The sequence below is a fragment of the Gracilinanus agilis genome, chromosome 1 (genome assembly GCF_016433145.1).
Source record: "Gracilinanus agilis isolate LMUSP501 chromosome 1, AgileGrace, whole genome shotgun sequence".
In the NCBI taxonomy this organism is placed as follows: Eukaryota; Metazoa; Chordata; class Mammalia; order Didelphimorphia; family Didelphidae; genus Gracilinanus; species Gracilinanus agilis.
In genome coordinates, this window is record NC_058130.1 from 276,388,288 (window position 1) to 276,407,178 (window position 18,891).

Below are 18,891 nucleotides of genomic sequence, written 5' to 3' on the forward strand. Positions count from 1 at the left end.
AATATAAAGGAGGAGGAAGTTGGAGGAAGTGATTAAAAGCAAAACACTTGTGTGGAGGGACAGAGTAGAAATAGAAAAATGCAAGATTAAAAGGGGAAAACAAGATGGAGAGGAATATACAGATGATAAAACATAACTGAATGCAAATGGGATGAACTCACCCATAAAATAGAAACTGATAGCAGAGTGGACTAAAAACAAGAATCCTATCATATATTATTTTCAAGAAACTTATTTTAGGCAGATAGACACAAATAGAATAAAGGTAAAGGGATAGAGCTAAATCTTTTAGGTTTCAACTAAGATTTAAAAAAAGCAGCAGTAGCAATCAACATCTCAGACAAAGCTAGAGCAAAAATAAATCTGACTAAAAAAAGAGATAAGAAGGTAAATACATCTTGAGATAAAGGTAGTATAGACAATGAAGTAATAGTAGTACTTAATATATATGCACCAAAAATATAGTCTCCATATTTTTTTTAAAAAAATAAGAATTTATGGAGAAAATAGAAGGGAAAACCATATTAACAGGGAACTTCAACTTTCCCCTCTCAGAACTAGATAAATTTAACAAAAAAATAAATAAGAAAGAATTAAAGGAAGTGAAAGAAATTTTAGAAAATTTAAATTTAATAGATATCTGGAAAAAATTGAATAGGGATAAAAAGAAATATACCTTCTCTCAGTGGCACATGACACATACAAAAAAATTGGCCATGTACCAGGGTATAAAAACTTAACAACCACCTGCAGAAAAGCAGAATTAATGAATGCAACTTTTTCAGATCATAATTTAATAAAAAAATAATTAATAAGGGTTCATAGAAACATAAAATTAATTGGAAACTAAATAATGAAATTGTTCAAAACAGGTGGATCAAAGAACAAATCATAGAAACAATCACTGATTTTATTAAAGAGAAAGACAATGAGGAGATTACATATCAAAATTTATGGGATATAGCCAAAGCATACTTAGGGGAAAATTAATATAGCTGAGTGCTTATATCAATAAAATAGAGAAAAAGAAAATCAATAAATTGGGCATCCAATTAAAAAATGAGAAAATGAGCAATTTAAAAATGCCCAATTAAAACTAAATTAGAAATTATAAAAATCAGCAGAAATTAATAACACTGTAAGTAGAACTATTTAACTAATAAATAAGATTAGAGATTGGTTCTATGAAAAAAGAGACAAATAATATAGAGCATTGGTTAATTTAATTTGTAAGAAAAAGAAGAGAACCAAATTATTAGTATCATAAATGAAAAGGGTGAATTTGCTTCAAATGAAAAGTAAAGCAATCATTAGGAGTTATTTTGCCCAATTATATGACAATAAATTTGACATTCTTGGTGAAATAGATGAATATTTGCAGAAGTATAAGTTGCCAAAATTAACAAAAGAGGAAATATGACATATAAAATAATCCCATTTCAGAAAAAGAAATTGAACAAGTGTTATGCCTGTCAGGATGACAGCCATCTTAAAATTGCAAACAACAGTTTACCAACCATGGAACAAAGAACCCAGCCAGCTGGCAGGAGGTGGCACATGCCAAGTTTCAGTTGGTGATCCTCTATAAATACTGAGACCTGAACAGCCTCTGGGCTCTCTTTTCTCTGGGTTAGGGAGGCAGGAGGTTGTCTACTGTCCAGGCCCTGGGAGGAGGATAAATTGGTATAGACAGGCGGGATTCAGACTACTTTACTAATTTTATCAATCATTTCATTATTGATAAGGCAGCTAAGTCTTAAACATCTAACAAGATTATTCATCAACATTTCATCATTAATATCTCTGAAAATCTATAACAGCTTCTGAGCCAGGGGAGACTCTCAAAGTCCCCTGGACTCAGCACCTAGGCCAAATCTATATTTATATGTCATCCTAATTTATTACACTTATTATAGATTTAAAGCTAAATAGGGCTCTCTTATCTCCCTCTCTCCCATCTCCCAGTTTCCCTTTCTTTCAACTTATCCAATGAACCCTGTTAAATCGACAAGCCTCTGACAGCCTTTACTCACTAAGCTGGTAGCCTACCTTGTTGAGGACAAACTTAATGTAGTCAGATCTTGGAATCAAGCCTAGCTAATCCAATCACTTTAAGATCAAGCTTGTGCTTGGATTGTAAATACTATTAAGGTCCCAGAAAGTCAAAATCAACTTCCTAGTTCATCAAGGCCAACTGATTCCTAAGGGCCAAATAGATTCATGAGTGAATTTTAACAAACATTAAAAAGAACATTTAATCCCAATACTATATAAAATATTTGGCAAAATAATCAAAATATGAGTCCTACCAGATTGTTTTAATGACATAAATTTGGTGCTGATACCAAGCCAGAAAACCAAAAACAGTGAAGGAAAAATTACAAAGAAATGTCCTTAATGAATATTGATGAAAAAATCTTAAATTAAATAACTGGGCAAAAAGACTACAGCAATATATCACAAATACTATTCACTATGACCAGATGGGATTTATACCAGAAATGAAAGACTGGTTTAATATTAGGAAAACTATCAGTATAATTGACCATATCAATAACTAAACTAACAGACATCACATGATTATCTCAATAGATGCAGAAAAAGTCTTTGAGAAAATATAATACCCATTCTTATAAAAAAAACTAAAAACCAGAAGAATAAAAGGGCCTTTCCTTAAAATAATAAGTACTATTTATCTAAAACCATCAGCAACTATCTTCTGCTATATAAATTTGCAGCCTTCCCAATAAGATCTGGAGTGAAACAAGGATGCCCATTTTCACCACTATTATTTAATATTGTGCTAGAAATGTGAGCTCTAGCAATAAGAGAAGAAAAAGAAATTGAAGGAGTTAAAGAAAGGAAAGAAGAAACTAAATTATCACTCTATGGATATGATGGCGTATTTAGAAAATCCTAGGGAATCAACTAAAAAGCTATGTGAAATAATTAATACCTTTAACAAAGTTGCAGGATACAAAATAAGCCCACATAAATCTATGTATTTCTATGTATTTCGAACAAAGTTCAGCAGTAAGAGTTAAAAAGAGAAATTGTATTTTAATCACTCTAGACCAGTGATGGGCAAAAAAGGAAAGGAAATACTCATCTGTCAGTATGTTTCTAAGGCAACTCTTTCGAAGTTTCATTGTGTTGTATCTTACTCATTGTATTTGTCAGATTAGGAATAATATCGGTGGCCAGATAGAACATTTCAGGGGGCCACATCTGGCCAACAGGCTGTAGTTTGCCCATCACTGCTCTAGACAATTTATAATACTTGGGAATTTATTTGTCAAGACAAGTACAGGAATTATATGACCACAGTTACAAAACACTTCATACAAATAAAGTTATATCTAAACAATTGGAAAAACATTCATTGCTCATTGTTAGGCCAAGGTTACAATAAAAATGGCAAAATGCTACTCTTCATTGTTACTATTTTATACTGTCTTCTTATAATTCAATTAAATTTTCCCTTATAAATTTAAATGTTATAGCATTTGGAACAAAGAAGTTTAATACTGATCTGGTTTTATTTTCTATGGTTCTTGACATAATGTAATTTACTTATCTCTAATTTAGCAAACTTTTACTTTTTCCCTTTTATGATATTATGATTGCAACTCATGGTTTTTATAGATTTACTTTATTCACACTAAATTCTGTTCTACACTTAGGTTTTCATTCTCTATATGTATGTCTTTGTTTTTTAGACTTATTTCTTGAAAACAGGAGCTTATTCCAACAATTCCGGAGGGCAATTTGGAATTATGCACAAAAGGCTTGAAAAAAATGGCTGCCCTTTGATCCAGCCATGCCACTGCTGGGTTTGTACCCCAAAGAGATAATAAGGAAAAATACTTTACAAAAATATTTATATCTACTTTCTTTGTGGTAGCAAAAAATTGGAAAATGAAGGGGTGTCCATAGATTGGGGAATAGCTAAACTAATTTTGGTATCTGATGGTGATGGAATACTATTGTGCTAAAAGGGATGATGAACTGGAGAATTTTTGTGTGAACTGGAATGACCTCCAGGAACTGATGCAGAGTGAAAGGAGCAGAATCAGGAGGACCATATACACAGAGACAGATACACTGTGGCACAATCAAATGTAACAGATCTTTCTACTAGCAGCAATGCAATGACTCAGAATAACATGGAGGAACTCATGAGAAAGAACGCTATCCAATCCTGAGAAAGAACTGTGAGAGTAGAAACACAGAAGAAAAACATATAATCAGTAACCGGGTATGATTGGGGTTTGGGCATTAAAAGATCACTTTATTGCAAATATAAGTAATATGGAAATGGATTTTGAACAATGATACATGTATAACCCACTGGAATTGCTTGTCAGCTCAGGGAGTGGGGAGGAAAGAAGGGTGGGAAAAATCATTAATCATGTAACCATGGAAAAATATTCTAAATAAATAAATTGATTAATAAAAAAGAAAAAAGAAAACAACAGTTGATATTTTCTAATCTGATGCCCTCTTTTGTTTTAGAGGATGAAAGCTAAATGGAAGATGAGCTAGTGCAAGGGGTAATTTGATCCTTCAATTGTCTTTCCACAGCCTTTCTTTGATATCTATACACTGCCTGTATAGAGATCATATGTTCTTTTATCATTAATACTTTTTACTTCTCTCCTAGATTATCTTTCACTTTGGTATATTTGTATTCACAGTCAGTTGTCAGAGTTTTTGATTATCTAATGAGACTTGCCACCATGGCTTCAAGTTTTTCTATCCAACTAATGATTTTCCTTTGTAATTAACATAAATTCTGCAATTTTCCCCTTTTAATTTCTTTCAAGATTCCATTTTTTTCTCATCAGCCATTCAGAAACATTCTGATGTGGTTCTTGGAATCCAAATGATTCTGTCTCATTTAGACTTTAATTATCTTTGGATTTTTTGTAATTAGCTTTGTCCCAAAATATTTGTTTTAAGATTTTGTACTTATTTAGATGTTTTGGTGGTCATCCTCTTCTATTTTAATATTTTTCTAATTGATTTTTATGCTTTAGATTTTTAACTAAATGTTTTTCCTCTTGAAATCTTTATTAATGTTATTCTGTTTTTGCTTATACTTTCTTATCCTCCCTTTCTGACTTCTTTGAGAGTGGATCCCCTTACAGGCTAGACCTCAAAGTTATCTTAGCTTCTACCTATTTAGAGAATTCACTTTTTATCAGTTTTAATTATGTGGAGAAAGAGGAATGATCTCAGATGAATGTTGGTCTCCTTTCCATCAGGCCTGGTGCACTCCTCAGTACAGGCTGATTTATTTCACTGCTTCCCTCTGTTCTTCAGTTTTCTGGCTAAGTGCTACAATGCTAGCTCTGGCAACATTCTTTCTCTTCTCTGTATTTTCCCAATGCCTCCTCAAAGAGCTGGGAAAGGTAGAGGATTTCTGCTTATTGCCACAGAATAGGGAGTTCAAAGCAGGGGACAAGTACTATCAAGGAAATTAGGGGCAGGAGAAGGAGGGTTCTGAGTGAAAGTTATAAATTCATGAGATTGTTAAAATTTTAAGGCTTTTTAGTGTCTTAGGCTTTAGAAAAAATGAAATTGCTTTTCCTTTGGCACATAATTCCTCTTTTGGAACTTTTCAGAGTTAATGAGGATTATAGAAAATATCCAGTCCTCATCCATTTTGGTCAGATGACCTAGAAAGTCTCTCCTTGGTATTTAAAGACATTCACAGTCTGACTCCAGCCTAGATTCTAGGCTAACAATACATTATTCTCTTGCATGAACTCTATATGCTAGTCAAAATAATTCTACATACATATGCCTATGTCTTTTATAATTGTGTATTTTTACATGTCCTCCTCCATGGCTAAATTGTTTTCGTTCCTTACCTCTTTCTCACCTCTAGTGCCACATCCTTCAAGAAGTTTTCCTGATTTCTCTAGCCGATATTATTTTCTTCACCTAAATGACTTGAATGTATTTTCTGCTCTTCTATATCTGTCCCCCTGTGAATATTTATATCTCCCTCCCCAATAAAATGTAAACTCTTTGAGGACAGATTGAGAGCCAGACCTAGAGATGGAAGGTCTAAGGTGGATCTGGCCTCAGTCACTTACTAGTTGTGTGAGCCTGGGCAAGTCACTTAACACCCATTGCCTAACCCTTACCTCTCCTGTCTTGGAAACAATCCATAATATTGATTCTAAGACTAAAGACGAGTGTTTTTTTTTTTAAAGAAATGTAAAACTCATGGAAAGTAAAAAAAAAAAATAATAATGGGAAAAAATACTAAAACTCTTCTTTCCCAAAATGGTCATCAGAAAGATCTCCTAGAAAAATAACTATGGTTTTAATGATTTCAGAACTGTTGGGGAAAGTAGGAGAGAACGGACCCTTCACTTCATCCTCTGTATCTTCTGTTTCTCTTCAGAGAAAGCTGATAACTCTCTGAGGGTCACCTTGGTTTTGGTTAACAGCAAAAATAGCCTTTTAATTCCCAGGACAAAATAATTCTCTTCCCTTTGGACTCCTTGGTAGCATTCAGAAGATTTCATTATCTGCTAGATAAACAATACGAGTCCCTCCACAGAAAATAATACAGATCACAAATCAACATTCGATCCCAACAATATCAGGGAGATCAGGAGAAGGGATGCATATAAAAAGTCTTATCCCCTTTCCTCCAACCAGCTGCAATATCATTTCCATTATTTCTCCAGGCTCCCATTCTGAATTCAAAGCAATTTATCTGAAGTTCAGACACTGTCACTGTGATTTAGTTTCACTTTTATGGCAACTGGAGGTCTCTAATAAGTATGCTCCTTTCATTGATTTTGTTCCCCTTCAGCTGTTGCTGTAAATTAATTGAAATTTTTGTTTTTTTCTTCATCTAACTTTTTTTTACTGACAAGAAAGCAACCAGTGCACTGTCCTGTTAGTTTTATCTATCCCATTAATGAGAAATACCACTTTTCTTAGATATAGAATGTCCTATGAAATCACTTTAGCAAACTACATGTTAACAAGGCAGATATGACCTCCCTTAACCCCTATCTCATTTTAGGCATATATAATGGTGTATTTGTTTTTTTTTTCTTTTATTTATTTTCTCTCTTTCCCTGCAAAATGATATACTTGATTGTTGAAGATTTTTCCATTAATAAAGGATAAAGTTCCAATTAATACAAATGATGAATCACATTTCAAATTCTCATTGTATCAAACTACGATTATGTAGAAAATGGTAATTGGCTACAGCCTAAAGGAAATTGTGCAAATTTGAATGATGTTATAGCTTCATAGTATTCATTATTCACACTAATCGGGACTTAGATGAACTCTTTCAATTATATGAGTGCTTAGCATATTCTGGAGACTCTGAATAAAGGTACCTAAACATAATTTCATTCTAATACTCTTTGAATAAAAAGAAAGTTACTCTTGGAAGTAGACATTTCTGTGTATCTTGTCAGGTCTTAGACACTTAATCTCTCAAAAGTATCATCCTTTATTATTCGCATGAATTCACATGTATAATAGATATATTGCTTCCCTTCTCCATGGGTGCAAGAGGACTAGAAGTTTAAACTCTCCTGAGTTTAAAACTCAGAATTTTAAAGAAACGAATTTTAAAATAAATAAAATATAATTATTTCCTTTTTTAAAATCAAAGGTAATCTTTAGCAAAGGCCTCATTTCTCAAATATATAGAGAATTGAGTCAAACTTATAAGAAAACAAAGCATTCCCAAATTGAAAAATGGTCAAAGACATGAACAGACAACTCTCAGATGAAGAAATTAAATTCTCAAGTCATAAAAAATATTCAGAATCACTATTAATTAGTCACTCACACCTGGCACTGACAAAAATGACAAAAAAAATGGAAAATGATGTAGTTACATTGAGATACTAATACACTGTTGGTGGAGCTTTGAATTACTATAAGCACTCTGAAAAACAATCTGGAACTATTCCCAAAGCTCCATAAAATTATGCATATCCTTTGACCCAGCAACACCACTATTAGGTCTGTATTCCAGAGAGATTAAAAATAGGGGAAAAGTGCCTATTTGTCCAAAAATATTTGTAGCAGCTCTTTTTTGTGGTAGCAAAGAACTGGAAACTGAAGGGATGTTCATCAATTAAAGAATGACTGAACAAGTTGAAGCATGTGATTATAATGGAATACTATTGTGTCATAAGAAATGACAAACAAGATAACTAAAAAAAGTCTGGAAAGACTTACTTGAAGTGATGGGAAGTGAAGTGAGCAGAGCCAAGAGAATGTTGTACACAGAAAAGGCAATAATGCATATTGATAAACTGTGTATGAATTAATTACTATCAGCAGTTCAAGGATGCAGGACAACTCCAAGGTACTCATGAGAAAAAACAAAAACAAAAACAAACTATTGCCATAGAAGGAATTGACAAAATCTTAATGCAGATTGAAGTATGCCATTCTTCCCTTTATTTCCTCCACAAATTTTCCTGGTGTAAGAGATATGTTTTTCTTTCACAACATGATGAATTTGGAAATAGGTATTGTATGATAACATATGTATAACATATATCATATTATTTGCAGTGTTGGAGTGAGAAGAGGGAGAAAGAAAGAGAATACAGATCACAAAATGTCAAAATTATTATTAAAATCGATTAGACATGTAGAAACAAATTTTAAAACAGCAAAGTTATCATACTTAGATACTTGGGCTAAAAGCAATGTCATAGTGAGCTACCACAACACTGTCATTTCAATTTTACAGGAACTGCTGTAAACTCTTGAAAATGAAGAGATTAGGAATGAACAAATGAATAAACATTTACCTCATAGAGTTCTCAGGATACACAAAATATGCAAAAATATTTTAATACAGATTAACTGATTGTTCTTTTGTTCTGAACTAGTACTATGATAGATATTAATAACATCTTTTGACATTTCTTTTCCAAATGCAACCAGGAAAGATAAGCAAAGAGGTAGATTAGTCTGGGATAGAAGCCATGCCTGTAAGAAGTCATTTAATGAAACATTACTAAAACATAGCTTTTTTCCCTCACTTTAAAAACAGCACATGATTCTCCTTCCTTTCTTTTCTGTGTTCTATTGAATTTTTCCTGCTTATTTCCTATTTTCATTTGCTGTTTCTCATCTCCAAATGAGATTGATGTGGGGGAAATATCTCATAGTGATGCATAATTCAGAAGCAAAATTTTGCTAAGAATTTTTAAACTATTAAATAAGTATTTTGATTTTAAAATATAGGAAAAACAATAATCACCCTTTGAGTTATTATGGTTGTAAAGAACTTTGGAGACATGAGGATCATAGACTGGATACCTCCCTGTCCCAGGCTGTGATAACAGGAGAAGAAGGGTAAGGAAGGAGCATATACTGGTGAACGTGGTTTCTGAGAGATTGAGGTCCCATCAGCTATGGCCACTCCTATGAGATTGGAGCCTCTGATTGCTGCCATAGGGAGAGCCAGACTGACTGCTTATGGTTGCAGTGATAGAACTGTAGATTTTAAAATTCATATCTAATAACTGAGTATTATATTTAATAAAACTTTATTAATAATAAACTAACAAAAGAGACTAACTAAAAGGGTACTAACCAGCTCACTCACTGGAGCAAAAGAAAGAAAGCAAAGCAGAGCCTCAGAACTTATACAAATGTGACCACACAGGGGCAGCTGGGTAGCTCAGTGGAGTGAGAGTCAGGCCTAGAGACAGGAGGTCCTAGGTTCAAACCCGGCCTCAGCCACTTCCCAGCTGTGTGACCCTGGGCAAGTCACTTGACCCCCATTGCCCACCCTTACCAATCTTCCACCTATGAGACAATACACCAAAGTACAAGGGTTAAAAAAAAATGTGACCACACAAATGTAAACAAAATGAAAAGCATTATAGGTAATACAGAAAGGAATTCTGGGCAATGCATTCTTTAGGTGTTCAAGATTTTCCAATTATACAGAACTATACATGGGCTATGGAACACTTGAAGTCAATCACAGACTGGGGTTTAAGTAGACCCTGAATTATAAAAACTAAATAGGACTCAAGTAAAAACAAACACAAGAGAAATCATGAAACCTGAAGTAATATATTGCAGCATAATAGGAAACCTGGGAGCCCAGTAAAAAAAAAAAGTCTATAGTTAAATCTACTGGCCTGGTTGCTAAAAATGTTTTAAACAAATAAATTAAAATGATCAAGCAATGGTAAAATAATCCAAGTACTGATAGCTATTGTGGGGAAATAGAAGACCTTGGCTCAAACTCAGAGGACAGTAAAAACACCCGTCTTCAAAAACAGCAAAGAAATACAATAAATGACCACGGGTTTAAAAAAAAAGCTTTAAAAAGACAGCAAAAACCAAATGGGAGAGGTTGAGAAAAAGAAAATCAAGAAAATTATGAAAGAAAAATCACCCTAATGGAAAAAGAGATATAGAACCTCATGGAATAAATAAGAACTATAATTAGACAAAGGAAAGCTAATGATTTCCTAAGACAAGCAGAAATAAAGTAAAATTAAAAGAATGAAATAATAGATGAAAATATGAAACATATTATCACAAAAACAACTGACCTGGAAAATAGATCAAGAGACACTATAAGAATAGTTGAACTCCCAAAAAGTTAGGATTAAAAAAAGAGATTAGACACCATCCTCCAATGAATCATCAAGTTAAACTGCCCATAAATTCTTTAATCAGATGGTAAAACAGAAATTGAAAGAACGCACCAACACCACCTCAAAGGGAGCCAAAGATGAAAATGTGCAGGAACATCATTGCTAAGTTCTATAAATCCCTATTTAAGAAGAAAAATGCTACAAGGAACAATAAAAAGACAATTTAAATACTATGGAACTAGTCAATACATAAGATTTAGCAGCCACAATACTAAAAGAACACAGGACATGGAACATAGCATTTCAAAGAGCAAAAGAACTAGGCTAACAAACTAGGAAAACATCCAGCACAGATGAGCATAATTATAAAAGGTAAAAAATGAATATTTAATGAACTAAGGGATTTCAACTATTCCTCCGCAGAACTCAGCAGAAAAACGATCTATAAGAAATATGCAAAAGTAATGAAAGATAATCATAGTTAACCCACAAGGTTAAAGTGTTTGATTCTTGTATGGATAAATGTCATCTGTGGTTCCTGAGAACCGCATCATTGCTTGGATATTTTGAAGGGCCATATATGGTGGAAAGCTTGAGATTGTGATAAGCATAATATAATAAGACAAAATAGTAGGGGAATAGACCAGAAGGAGGTAAGGTTAAATGGGTATCTCATATGGAGGAGGAATGAGTAGAAGAACTACCTCAGAGAAGGGGAGAAGGGAGTGAAGGGCTACTCTCATCAGACCTTGGATAAAGAGACAACAACATAAGCAATTAGAAGGGAAATTTTTTCTTAATATAAATAAGAACAGGAGGGAAGCGGATGGGATAAGGGATTGAGAAGAGGCGTATGTATCAAGAAGTAGCAGGTGACAGGTTAGGGAGGAACTCAGGACAAGATGGGGAGGAATTTTTTAGAATCAAACTCATATGACAAAGGGCATGGTTGTGGAGATAAAGAAGAGATTTTTATAAAGGTTGATAGAAAAACAATTAAAAAGTAAGGTGGAAGGGAGCAGGGAAGGATCTTTGGAAAGGTGGACCAATTTGGAACTAGAAGAGCAAAAGAAGAGGATAAGGGAGAATTTGGGGGAAGGAGTATGAATTGGACATGTATTGGACAAAGGAAAATGGGCATCTGAGGAGGCATATGGTGTAAGTAAAGTAAGAGGGGGACAGACAGTGAGGAGGAACTGAGTAGATGGGAATGCATAGCTAGTGACTATGACATTGAAAGTGTTGGGACAAATTCAACCCTGAGAAGAAAATAGATAGCAGAAAGGATCAAAACCCAGGACCTGTCAATGTGTTGGCAACAAGAAACACACTGAAAATAAGAGGCATATATAAAGCAAAGATGAAGGGCAAGAACAGACTATACTATGTATCATCTGATCCAGAGAAATCAGGGAGATCAGTCATAATCTCTGACAGAGTAAAGACTAAAATAAATAAAATTGAAAGGAATGAATAAGGTAAATATACTATGTTAGGGGTAGGGATATTATGGATGATGAAGCATTATCATTATTGGGCCTGTATATACCAAGTGTTATAGTATCCATATTTTTAAAGGAAAAACTAAATGAGATTCAGATGGAAATAGATAACAAACTAATAATAGTGGATGATGTTAATTTTTCCATTTTGTAACTATGTGAATTTAAAAAAATCAATAAAGAAGTTAAGAAGAAGAATCAAATCTTAAAATAAGTTAAATATGATAGATATCTGGAGAACACACACACACCCCTGCATGAGGTTAGTAGTAGATCTAAGATTAAGTGTGTGTTTGATCCAAGCAGTTTCTGTTGGGCCAACAATGGTTTAGAGAGCAGAAATATATTCTGCAAAAGTCTTCCTTTAATACTTATCATATTATGGAGATAATCCTGCATCCCTAAGGGGTTGTGGTACTGAAGCAAAAACTCCACTGGTATGATCAAGCTGAAAAGCCTTGGCTTTGGAAATTGTATGGTTCTGGCGACAGAGTATATCTACTACCTAAGAACCAATCTAGCTTAGTATGGTTGTAATAATGTGTGCTAACTGAGAATCAGATGAGTTAAAGTGATCAAATTAAATGCTGATGGAAACATGGAGAAACAAGTCTAACAGTACATTGCTAAAGCTATGAATTTGTTTTTTTCTTTTTAGACCTAGTGATTCCATTAGGATCATATGATTAGGCCATAGGATTAGACCATATGGTCATTATTTAGAAGATAAAAAACTGTATGTATGAAAATATTCATGGAAACTTTGTAATGTCAAAATAACTGGAAATAATACAAATGCAATGAATGGGGGGGAAAGAAAATAGCATAAAAGTTTCTATCATTCATGAGTATATTTGTTTTTGTCACTCTCTCCACTATTCTCTTTATCCCTCAAATAAATAAATGAAGAAAGCATAAATCTGGTTCTTTTTTAATTTATTTTTTAGTTCACCATAATATCTGAATATATTCTTCCCTTTCCCTACTCCTCTAACTGTCTGTTCTTATAAAGATTCAAAAAGAGAGAGAAAAAAGCATTCAGCAAAACTAAACAACACATTAGCTGAAGGTGTATATAATATTCCATAGTTATAGCCCGCTTTCTCTGTGATAAAAAGGAGGGAGGTACATTTTCTCAATTCTTAATCTTGAATTTTTATCTTGCTTTCCTTGAAGTATTTTTCCTAATATCTTCTATACCACTTCAAATAATTGAAATCAAAAGAGACCACCATCTAGAAACTGAAGGACGATATAGTTATACACTGAGAGAAAAGAGAGGCAGTTAAACAGCCCTTTTGAAGTAGAACAATTTCCAACTCTGACTGAATCAGAAGGTAAAAAAAAAAAGTTCAGTAATGGGACATGAAGATTTGTGATACAAAATCTGTCCCTAGACACCGATACTTAATGTGTTAACTCTGAAAACCTATTTGTAACGTGTAATGCCAATAAAGTTATTGAAATTGAAGCTGGAATTAAATCTACAGCTTCTCAGCTCTGAAACTGCCCTAACTAATCTGATATAAAGAATAGTAAGTACTTTGATTCAGCTCATGGCAATTCCATTGAATCAGGGTCCTAGATAACATACCTCTCCCTTAGATGAGAATATTACAGAGTACAGATGAGCCACTTGTAGTTTAGAGGCTACAAACCTGAGGTTAACTGGAGAAATTGGCATTTTAAAGGTGCATTTCCAGATTTTTTTTGTTATTCTCAAACTGCTGATAGAGAAGTCTAAGGTATGTGAATTGTCTTTCAGCATGAACACATCAGAATGCCACCTCAATAACTGCATAATAAAATTAAAAACCATTATGGAAAACTAAAAGTCTACCTCCTGTTACTTTCAACCAGTGCTGAAAGTAATAGTCTCTAACAATACGAGATAGGAAGGAACATTTACAGAATTCTTTGCATCCAATTTAGGATTGCCCACAGCAGGCAGATCAATATCACTTCAAGCAAATAAACAGCCTGATGTGCTAGCAACCACATCCTACCCTCAGAAGTTCTATCAGTGTATGTTCCTAGAATCATTAGAGGGAATTATGGAAAAGTCCACTTAAAATTAAAATGAAGCCATACAATATATATTCCTTTTCCATTAAACATAAGAATGATGAACATATTCCAACAACCTCATGGTCAGCATGCTGATCACTTAGCATTGTTTCTGTTGATGGTTATATTAATAAAATTCTAAACATCAGACTGGAGAAAAGACTTTTTTTTTTCAGAAGAGGGTTTCCAAACATTCCTTCCAAACCACGGACTTCTGTTTTATCAGTATTTGTGTAAAAAAAAAATCAACTGATCAGCTAATTACCTTCATGGGCACAGCATAAAAATTAATCTTGAATCTCAATTATTAAGCAATAATGATTTCAGAATTATGGATTTATCCATTCTATAGATCCAATACAAGTATTTTCCCTGGGAAATATTAATAAACATGTAACTAAGATATAGAAAAATATTGTCTTAGTTATTCCTTTTATTATAATCACATCAATATCTTCCAGAAGAAATCAGGATACTAGAGAACGTTAAAAGAAAAACAGCTATCCATGCTTTAATAGTCTTTTGTTATTTCAACAAATGAAATATAACAAGAAGTATGCATATTTTTAACTCTCTAGAGGACCCAAAATATAACATGGCAGGTCTTCTAGGGTATGGCTACCCCAAGACCTACTTAATCCACCATTCTGCATCTCTGACACTGCTACTCACAAGCCCCTACTGATCCATTTACTTTACTAATAAAACAGGGGACCTATCTGGCTAAAAGCAAAGGAATTTAATTAATTAAATGGCATAGGAAGCAAAGTAGCAACAAAAATATCTCCTCTCTAAACTTAAGGTGCTTTGTAAATGTAACATCATAGGGAGTGATGGATGTACGTAGGGAACACACAAGGAGAAGCAAAGCATGCCTATAGGGAATATGTGTGGCTAGGAAATATATGTGTGGAGGGATAACTTGTGACTTTGATAATGCTGGCATCTTCTAGCAAGGTCATCATGGTGTTCCTGTAAAGCCTGATTTCATAATGTTGCTAAGCAGACAGTTGTTCCTCTTACTCTGCTGTAAAGTCTAGCATTTCCAGATTCTCACTTATGTATAGTTATAATTATCTTGAATCCCTAAAACTACACTACCCAAACTTCCTTTCTGCATTACCCACAATTCCTTTTGCCTTTCCTATATGTGGGTCATTACAGTTTGTATGTAATTTGGGTTCTCTCTGCCATGCCCTCTCTCTTCCACATGAGATAAGTAGGGAATGTTCCTCATGTTCTCTAGCTCTCTAATTAAATATTAATAAATCTTTATAAATATTATATTTGGAGTTATTGAATATTAATTTTAATCTCCACATTTTAGTGACTTTACAAAGGGACCCCAGAACCTAACCTACACGTAAGAGACCTTCCCCTTCCCCGCCAACAATCTCCCAGGCTTCCTGCCCATGCAAAAGGCGGGAAACCCCTCCGGGTTCCCACTCCATCTACTGCCTTTTGGATTCCTTGTCCCACTCATCTTTCCTGTTCTCCCTTCTTCTCTCTCCATCATTTCCTCTACCTCTTCCTTCCCTCCAGATCCCCTGGGGAGCTAAGCTTCCCAGCTCCCCCACTGAATCCTCCAGCACAGTTTTTTCCTGCCAAATCCCCAGCTCCCTGCTTCTGCCACTTTTCTGCTGATTTCCCTGAGGAATCCTTAACTTTGCATATAAATGCATAACCAAAAAGGGGTGGACTATGGAAATCTGCCTCTTGTTATTTAAATATTGTGAGACTTTTGCTCCATGAATATGTGGAATCCAAGGAGAAGGGAACCACAGAGGAGCACAGAAGCTGACCTGCAAAGTGCCAAATGAGCACAAAATGTTAAAAGAAACCAAACGAATCCTATGAGGATTGATGACATTCTAAAGAGCAAAAGAGGGCAAAGACTTGATCACTTGTGAGACTCGAGGTTGTGATGCTTGACATATGTTAAGATGTAGATTTCCTTGTACCACACTCTATATCAAGTACACAACATCTATTTTTCTGGCTCCATTGTCCCGAAAAGTGAAGAAAAGGATCAAAGAAAAGGATTGAACCAGGAAATGCTATTTCCCATTTGTTTCAAGATCTAGTCTCTTTTTCTATTTCTTTCATGATGTGACAACTTACTGTAGTCCAGGCTGCTAAATTGGGTTAGTGATTGATTGTTGTTGCAAAGCTTATGGGACATGGATCCCATAAACATTTCTACTTTGTGATATTTTTTTCTTTTTCCTAGAATTTTTTCATGTTTTTGATATTCTATATTTCTGTTGGAGGTTATTTTTTTAAATTTCTTTGGATTCTTTGATGTTTTTGATAATTGATTCAATATACCTTATGACTTGACCATGTATCTATCCCTGTGTGGTTCCTATATGTATCACTGTTTCTTCTTCAGGGGAGATTGTGTTATTATTGTCCTCGAGGGGGAATATGTTATTGCTGTGAATTTTTATTTTAATTTGACTCTAATTTAGAACAGAAGACTACCTCCCAGTATACAGAAGGCTCCATGAAGATGCCTGCAGAGACCACATGCTGCACCAGAAGATTAAGAGTGAACTTCAAGATATGTTTAACTTGAACTTTGGGGGGTTGAATGCATTTATTTTGAATGGACACTTATGCCAAAGGGGACTGCCCCCTAATTGGCTTATTGTCAATGCACCTAACATTGGTTTTGTTCTTTTTCTCATTTATTTCCCTTTTACCACCAAGTTGTTGTAATTTCCCTTTAGAAACCTTAATATTGTATCTTTCTCTAGTTAAAGTTATGTTAGTTATGTTTAAATGATCCACTAGGGAGACTAATCTCCCAAAGGATGACAAGAGGGAGTGTATAGTTAAAATTATTTTGAATCCCTAAAACTATGTTACTCAAACTTCCTTTCTGTATTAACAATAATTCCTTTTGCCTTTCATATATGTGCATCATTATTCGGTCTGTATCTAATTTGGGTTTGTTCTGTCACGCCATTTCTCTTCCATTTGAGGTGAGTGGGGAATGTTCCCTGTGTTCTCTAGCTCTCTAGTTAAATATTAATAAATCTTTGTAAATATTATAATTTGGAGTTATTGAATATTAATTTTAATCTCCACACTTAGCTGGCATTCATAGCTATCTATACACAGATTAGGTTCTGCCATGCTTCCTAAAGTACATCTATAGTATTTCTCTAGGTGTTTTTAGAAAATCCAAAGAAAAAAAAACTTTTTCTTATGATCAAAGTATCTCTTTCAGGATCTCTTCTCGTATTCCCCGGGCTACTTAAGATTCTTAAAAATTTCCAAGATGAGATTTATAGCTCCTGGCTAAATTATTTAAAACAAAAAGTTCCCCCACAGATCTAATAAATTTAGGATGTGACTAACATGCCAACCATTCCATAAATATCATAATTTCCAGTCTCTGAAGTTGAATAGCTTAGGTTCAAGCTTTCCCAATTTTCCAACTAAAAGCCTTTTCCTTTTTCCCTGTATATGAGTGTGTAGGGAAGGAATAACAGAATTTGAGAATTGACAGGGACCTCAACAGCCAACTAATCCAAAACAAAACAAATTCTTAGGATGAGGCAAGTCATTGCACTTTTGGACATCTTTTTGTAATGTAAGGGCATTTTTTCTCAATAACATATACAAATTTATCTCTTCCTAACATTTACACATTGCTTCAGATTTTGTCCCCTGGGATTAAACAAAATAAGTCCAATACTTCAACTCTTCAAAATACCCATCACCTCTACATATACCTTAAATCTTCTCTTTCTCTAGCTAAACATGTTCATTTTTTTCAATCAGTCTTCATATGCCTTGGTCTCTATGCCCATCATAATCCTAATTGCCTTCCTCTGGACATTATATAGCTTATCAAGGCCCTTCTTAAACTATTGGTTTAATATTAAGCACAATACTTCAGATAAGGTCTTATGAGGGTACAGTGCCATGAAACTATATCTTCCATATTCTATGAATTTCATACTGAAGATCAAGACCATGAGTTGTTTTGGCTACTAAATCACACTTTTGACAAATGGAGATTCCAGAACACTAAAGTTATCAGATGTGTTTGTGTTGTTTTCTACACAACTGTTCTATAGAAATGCCTCCCCATCTTATGATTATAAAGTTTAATTTCTGTACCCAATTGTAAGACACATTTATCTCTATTGAATTTTATCTAAAGATAGTCAGACCAAGGCCCTATCCTGGATCCTGAACTGACATCTATTGTGTCAGCTTCATGTCATCTGCAAACTTGATAAGCATATAATGCTTTATTCAAATCATCAATTAAAAAAATAAATAGCATAAGGCCAAGAACATCTCTGTTGTACTCCACTAGAAATTTCCTGCAATGTTTACAGTGAGCTAGTAACAGCTATTCTTAGAGTCCATCCATCTAATCAATTTTAATTCCATCTGATTGTATTATCATTTAGTATATATCTCTCCATTTTTTCCCTTGAGAATAGTATCAGCTATTATTGTCAAAAAATCTTTAATATTTGTTCTGACCTCTCCATACTCAGGCCAACCAAAATCTGAAAGAAACATTGCTACAATTCATTACATTCCAATAATTCCAAATTCCTCTTTTCATCTTTTGTCAATGTGCTGTGGTATACCAGTTACAAAGTCAGACATTCTGAGTTCCAGTATGTCTCTGATAATTTCAAGTTTTATTTCCAGGTCCCTTC

The 18,891-nt window shown here is 34.0% G+C and overlaps 1 pseudogene; it reads right to left on the bottom strand.

The window, feature by feature from the left end:
* Positions 1–15,651, bottom strand: part of LOC123250761 — a 28,491-nt pseudogene extending 12,840 nt beyond the window's left edge.
* Positions 15,652–18,891: the final 3,240 nt, after the last annotated feature.